The 7033-nt window shown below is 41.3% G+C and overlaps 1 pseudogene; it reads left to right on the plus strand.

Moving 5' to 3' along the window:
• The first annotated feature begins 3792 nt into the window (after positions 1-3792).
• Positions 3793-4702, plus strand: Pdcd7-ps1 (programmed cell death 7, pseudogene 1; annotated as a pseudogene).
• The last annotated feature ends 2331 nt before the right edge of the window (positions 4703-7033 follow it).

Consider the following 7033-nt stretch of genomic DNA (forward strand, 5'->3'; position numbering starts at 1 on the left):
ATTTTTATTATCCATTCATCAATTGATAGATATGTAGGCATGTACTAGTTATTGTGAATAGAGCAGCTGTGAGCATGGATGCGTTTAAGTCCTATAGTAAGAAACAGAGTCCATTAGATATGCCCAAAAGAGTTATAATTAGGCCACGTGGTAGACCAATTTCTCATTTCTGAGAACACACTGCACTGATTTCCACAGTAACTGCACTCATTTCTACTCCCACCAAAAGTAAACAAAGGTCTCCTATTTGCAACCATCCTTGTCAGCATCTGCTGCCTCTAACTTTCCTTTTCTATATCCATGTACTGGCGTGTCTCTCAGACATCACCAGTGAATGGGGAATGCGGAAACTGACTGGTCAAAGGCCACAGAGTAAGTACGTAAGTGCTAGACAGTGCTCAACCATGAATACATGTGCTCTCCCAAGGCTCAGGGGTCATCATGGAGGAAGAGATGCACAACAGTGTAAGAGCCAGAGTTTGGGAAGGACCAGCGCTAAACTATACCTTCTGGTCCTGATATGACCACTGCACTCTTGAATGCACAACAACAAGCTCTTGCTGCCTGGCGGCACATTCCTTTAATCCCAGAACTCAGGAGGCAGAGGCAGGCAGATACTTGAGTTCTAGGCCAGCCTGGTCTATAGGACAAGTTCTAGGACATCAAGTTCCAGACTGAGAAATCCTGTCACTCATAAAACAATACAATAACCCAAAAACCAAACACAAAACAAAGTGTGGGTGCTTGCAGGAAATTGCACACAAATCAAGCTAGTTAACATTCTATTGTGGTATAGGAAGGGATTCATGAATCCCGACCCCTAAATAAGGAGCTATGGACTCCTGATGGCTTCTGCAGAGTGATAGCTTTTACTTAAGGTTATGGCTCCTGGTAGGTCAACCAAGCTACAGTGGATGGCCTCAGAAGTAAATGGGCAGCACCAACTGAAGTCAGAATGTTACTAATTAAGAAAGGAGGCATGAAGTTCTTAGAAGGAAGGAGGTGGGGGTGTGTCTGGGAGAAGATAAGAGAGAGAACTGGGATTGAATATGCTCAAAATATAATGCATGAAATTCTGAATGAATTAACAAAATATTTTTATAAAATGAAATCACATTACTGAAAAAGATTACTTCAGGAGTTTCTTAATAATGAGTTATTTTCAGTTACATAATACAACTTTTAAACTAAATATGAGGCAAAGGTGCAGTTAACTTAAATAAGTAGAGGCTCAGGGTAAGGGCCAGTAGTTGAACACTTGCCTGGGATGTGCAAGGTCCTGGGTTTAATCCTTAACAATAGAAAAAACTGTATGCAGTCTGAGTAGAACAAACAGTTTGGCAAAGAATAAATCAAGCATTAGGTCAGTAAGATTGCTCTCTAGGCAAAGGTATTGCCATCAAGCCTGATAACCTCAGTTCTATCTTACAACCCAAAGCCTTATTATCTGCCCCGTACATGTGGGGCACAACGCAAGCCAAGGGGGAAAAGAATAAACTAATAGTAAACACTGGTACAGCCCCATTTTTCTTTTTAAAATTATACTTATTTGCACATGCATGTGTGTGTGTGTGTGTGTGTGTGTGTGCGTGTGTGTGTGTGTGTGTACAAGTGCACACACATTTGTATGTGTGTGGGACTACTTTACTTGCCTTATCTGTTCTCTAGCTATTTTCTCTAGTACAATCTTTATTACATTTTCCATCGTTTCCCTCATGACATTAGAAGTACATGTTTTACTGTTTACAAATGTGCCATACAATGTAGATATTTAATAAATACTTGATAAATTAATAAATACTGATAAAGTCCGTACTAAGATTGCATTTAATAGCACTACAGACACTTTAAGTAACAAAGTCCACAGAAAGTTGTCATTTGTGAGTGAAACATAAGAGCAACATAAGGATACGGATCCTGAACTTTCTATAATTCCATTTACTATGGAATTCTGATAGCTTCCAGTAAAAAGGGCAAATGTAAGGGCTGGGCATGTGGGTGTAGGGATCAGGAGCAGTGCAGGAACCGAGAAGGTATATCTTCCTGAGCCTGAACCTTAGCACGCAGGTCCAAAAAGGAAAACAAAGTTCACTTTGCCAAATCATAGATGATCAACCTCAGAACCTCTGGTCTCTAACTTTAAAAATTAAAAGAGAAAGGAGGAGGAAAAAAACAGAAGACAGGAGAAACTCAGAGTTACTGTTATTGGCAGAATACTCTGCTTCCGTTTTCTGTTCTAAACATGTATGACCAAGCATGTGTTGACAACATACAAAGTGGATGAATAGGAACTCATAACAGGAACAGTGAAAGAATCCTCCCACACTGATGTAACCATACTGCCTACGACTATGATTATTCTTCCAGATTCTGGACGGGCACTTTTGGTTACCCTGTTGATAAATGATAAAGACCTGTACTCCCAAGTCATGACGAGTCCCGAGGAGTCCCACCGCCCAGCTAAAGGGCATCAGAGAATAAACGTTAGTGATTTTTTATTGCTTCTTTTAAAACACAATTCTTGCTGTCAGTGTACCAGTTTTTAAGACTTGTTACCTGGATGATTTATACAAATTTTCAAAACATTACCCAATAATCTAAGCTTCCTCTTTCAATGAGTTCTTAAATTCAATTTTACTTGTCAAGTAGTAAGAAAAGAAAACCAGAAGGGGTCAGTATTTTATGTGTGATTGATTTTCTTCTAGGAAATGGATGACATGATACATTACTGCAATAAGATACCTATATTTTTGTGATAAATCATACTCTTCCATTAGCAGTTTCCCAACCCCAAATCATGTAAACTTCTCCTGCACAAATATCAGAACCACTTTCTAAAAAGATGTCATGCTTATCACTTTCAGAATATTTCCCCACTCCATACTCTTCTGAATACACTGACATGTACTTGGAGTGACACAATTCTATCATATAGATGTACAAACACATGGCACATACTGGCAATTACTGGTTCAGAAATGATTTTGAGAAACAACCAGTAAGGTACACTTTAAAATTGAATTATGTTCAATTATTCCTTTAATTCCTGCTCTTCACTCTGATAATCTAAGAATAGCTTGGGGGATGTTTGTGTGGTGGAATTTTGTATACCTTGTATCATCATCCTTGAAAATTCCAACAGAGATTTTCATGTAAGCCAGGGTCCCTTCTCAGTCTGAGGTGAGCTCATGCTCTGGGACCTGACTTCTGCCATCACTGGGCTTTTTATGCTCTTGGCTATCAATGCTAGAAACACTACATTAAATTGTCATGACTACATATAACACTGCACCTATATAATGCATATAGATTTGCTTTCAAAAGATTTTATAAGAGAATATTAGAACTGAAGACAGAGCTTCAGTTGTAAAGGGTTTGCCTAGCATATGCAAGGTTCTGGGTTTGATCTTAGCACCAAAAGATATCTTCACCACATAAAAAACAAAACAAAACAAAAAAACCAAAACAAAACACCAAAAGCCTTGCACATCTACTAATAGTTCCCTTTAGAAATTAAGATAAAAATCTTCCACTAAGTAAAAGATCGCTTTTCATTTATGTACAACATCAAAGAATGGTAATATATGACTGTAGACTATTAACTCTCAAAAGCTAAAATTCTACACCCTATGAATATTGCAAATCTAAGGAATCAGTTTTTAAAGTTCTGGGAAGATCCATGGATAGTTCAAGTATCATCCTCCTGCTTCAGCCCTCTTTATTTATGGAATCCCAGCCTGAGGCACAGGGCAAGTGCACTATCTCCATAGTACAAATGCTTCCTTTTGCCCTAACTGCTCTTTACATATGCAATCAAGGACTTATGCATGGCCAACACTCATCCTGTCCGTTTACTCTCTTGTAAATTGCATAGATCCCACCCCCCCCCCCCCCAGCCTCCCCTTCTGGCTGCATCTTTGAGAGAGGGCCCTGGAAAGTGAGGTTGAGCAGAGGCAATGGCCGCGCAGGCCCTGGAACTAGAGCAGGAGATTGACCACTGGAGGATGAAGTGCGTGCAGGAAGTGGAGGAAAGGAAGCAGGAACAGGAACTCAAAGCAGCTGCTGATGGGGTCTTAGCTGAAGTAAGGAAAAAGGAATCAGACACCAAAAGAATGGTGGACATTCCGCGCGCGTTGGAGAAATTGAGAAAACTGAGAAAAGAAGCTGCAGCAAGGAAAGGAGTCTGTCCTCCTGCATCAGATGAGACTTTGAGCACCATCTTCAGTGGCTGAGAAAGCTCATTAAAAAGCGCTCTGAACTGTATGAAGCCGAAGAGAGAGCCCTCCGAGTTATGCTAGAAGCAGAACAGGAGGAAGAAAGGAGAAGAAAACTGGAAAAGAAACAGAGAAAAGAGAAAGAGAAACTTCTACTTCGGAAACGTGAAATCGAGTCCAAGTTATTCCGGAATCCAGATGAGTTCCCACTCGCTCACCTCTTGCAGCCGTTCTGGAAGTCGATATTACCTCAGGCTGAGCATTCCTTGCCTGTGCTCATTCAGATAAGGCATGACTGGGATCAGTACCTGGTGCTGTCTTATCATCCTAAAGGCAATTCCATTCCCCAAGGATGGGTCCTTTCTCAGCTCCCCAGAAATGACATCTGGGCAACTCTCATACAGCTGCATTAAGTCCTCCAGGAGTGTGGTCCAGCGGGCAAGCACTGCCCCTCTAGATATTGGAGATGCTGTCATCTCAGCTGTAGTCTTCTGCACAGCTTAAACTCTATGCAACATTGTTGTAGCTGGAAAGCCTGCCTCTTTTGTTCTCTGCCCTGGGCAGGGGTACCTCAGGAGCCAGGAGATTCATAAGATTCTTCCAGAAAGGGCCTAGATGAACTGAGGTTATTAGCATGGGCCGTGGCCCTGGCTCACTAAAATCTGCCTCAGTTTTGGGGGCTTGGTTCATTGTGGCCTGCTCATTTGCTCCAGGTCTGTTGTATGCTGCTGGGTGAGGACAGGCAGCACACTTGGCTACTCCTTGAAGGGGTTCACTGAGTACAGTTAGCAGCTGCTGCTCCTTATCTTCCCACACCAACGGACCGAGTTGTGTTAGTCACTGTTTGGTGCAGTGTAGGAAGCTACTACTGAGGTCGATGGGGCCGTGGCTGCCGGGATCACTGATGGCTAAGAACTGTTGTCCTCTGAAGAGCTTAGAAAACTTGAAGAGTTCCAGAGCCAGGATAGCTTGTGCTCTGACAGACAGTGCCTGTTTTCCTCATGAAAGTGCCAGTGCAAAAGTCCTGAGGGATCCAGTTGGATGAGGCCTCCAAAAATAGAAACCTTTTTCCCTGTGCGACCGTAATCTCTGTCACATGGTAGGGCTGGGTAGCTCAGGCTTCTAATAACATCCATGCAGTAAAAGTTGGGAAAAGAGAAACTAGGAATAATAAATTCTATTTTTATATTGATTAATAAGTGCTATTGTGCTTGGACATGCTCAGTCACATGTCATGTTATGTTTTTGTTTTGATTTATTCTGAGTTTTGTTATTTAATTTCCTAAAAGGTGAATAAATACCATTTTGCTTTCTTGTCTGAAAAAAAAAAGAAATCCATATATCTGATATTACAGGAGAAAATGATTATACTTTCTTTAAAAAATAAGGATGCAAAGAAAAAAATTAAAAACAGTGGCCAAAGACCCTCCTTTGCAAATGATAGTGGTATCTGTGATATAAAAAATTACCATAATCCTTTTCTTTTCTGAAGTGGAAAATGAGATAAGGAAAGAGTGTGTGGTATGCTTTATCTTTTTAACCCCAAGACTTTTCTGTATCAGTAAATCAGACCCTTTTAAGAATGTGTCTATGGTTTATGTCTCTCTGCCCTTTCCGTCATCATCACTTAGTCAGATACCAACATCAGCGGCTTCCAGTCAGTCTACCCCCAGAGCAGCTTAGGAATCGGAGGCAAGGCTACAAACCCGCACGCCTGTGCCCAGAGCAGAGCGTGGATGACAGCTGTAGTGATGGTCTTTCTCAGCGACATATGAGGACCTGAAAACTGACATTCCGTTTGTGCGCTGTCAATCTATTTTAGCATAAGCCTAAAGAAAGAAGAGTTAAGAAGACAGAGAGTGGTTTGCTACCTAAGGAAGAGCTTCAGCTCTTGTGTCACAGGAGGTGTGTGGCAGTATGGGATGATCTTCATAATGACTGAAATGCTACAGCATCACAACATCCAATATATGGAAAAACTGACATTAAAGTCAAAGCAAAGGTGTGCATGCCTAGATAAAAGCTATAATAATCAATATATTATGTAAAAGGATTTACTATGCCTACCTAGAAGCCCAATAATGATTACAAGATTATTTTGACCAGATTGACTTTGACTACAGTAATTATACCTATGGATTTCAAATATTCAGATTTTATAATTTACTTGTTTTTTAACAATTATTAACTGAGGTACTTTATATGTTGGCCACTATGTTGAGAATAAAACTCTATTCTCCCAAGACACTTAAAGTCTTATTGAAAGAATGAGATAGGCAGAGGTAAATCTTATTGAAAGAATGAGATAGGCAGAGGTAAAGGTCTAGTGGAGAGCAACCACACACACACACACACACACACACACACACACACACACACACACACACACACACACACACACACATCTTGTTTCAAAAAAGTGAAGATACCATGAGATATCAGTCCTAGTCTTCGTGAGTTGCTTAAGCCATAGTAAAGCCGATTTCTGAAGACCAGTAGGTGGAAGGAAAAGTTAGAACCAGAACACAAAATAAACAGGGAATGAAGACCTCAGCCCTGAGAACTGCACGTGAGGTGTGGCTTTCCAGAGTCCATTACATGGAGTCCTAAGACCCTGAAGGGTGATGAAGAGTGTCCTTGATTACTGTGTTGAGGAGCTGGAAGTCCTGCTGCTCAGGGGAGGTACTGAAGACTACCCGGATGGACGGGAGGGCTCAGGGGAGGTACTGAAGACTACCCGGATGGACGGGAGGGCTCAGGGGAGGTACTGAAGACTACCCGGATGGACGGGGAGGGCTCAGGGGAGGTACTGAAGACTA

The sequence above is a fragment of the Rattus norvegicus genome, chromosome 11 (assembly GCF_021556685.1).
Source record: "Rattus norvegicus strain SHRSP/BbbUtx chromosome 11, alternate assembly SHRSP_T2T, whole genome shotgun sequence".
Taxonomy (NCBI): Eukaryota; Metazoa; Chordata; class Mammalia; order Rodentia; family Muridae; genus Rattus; species Rattus norvegicus.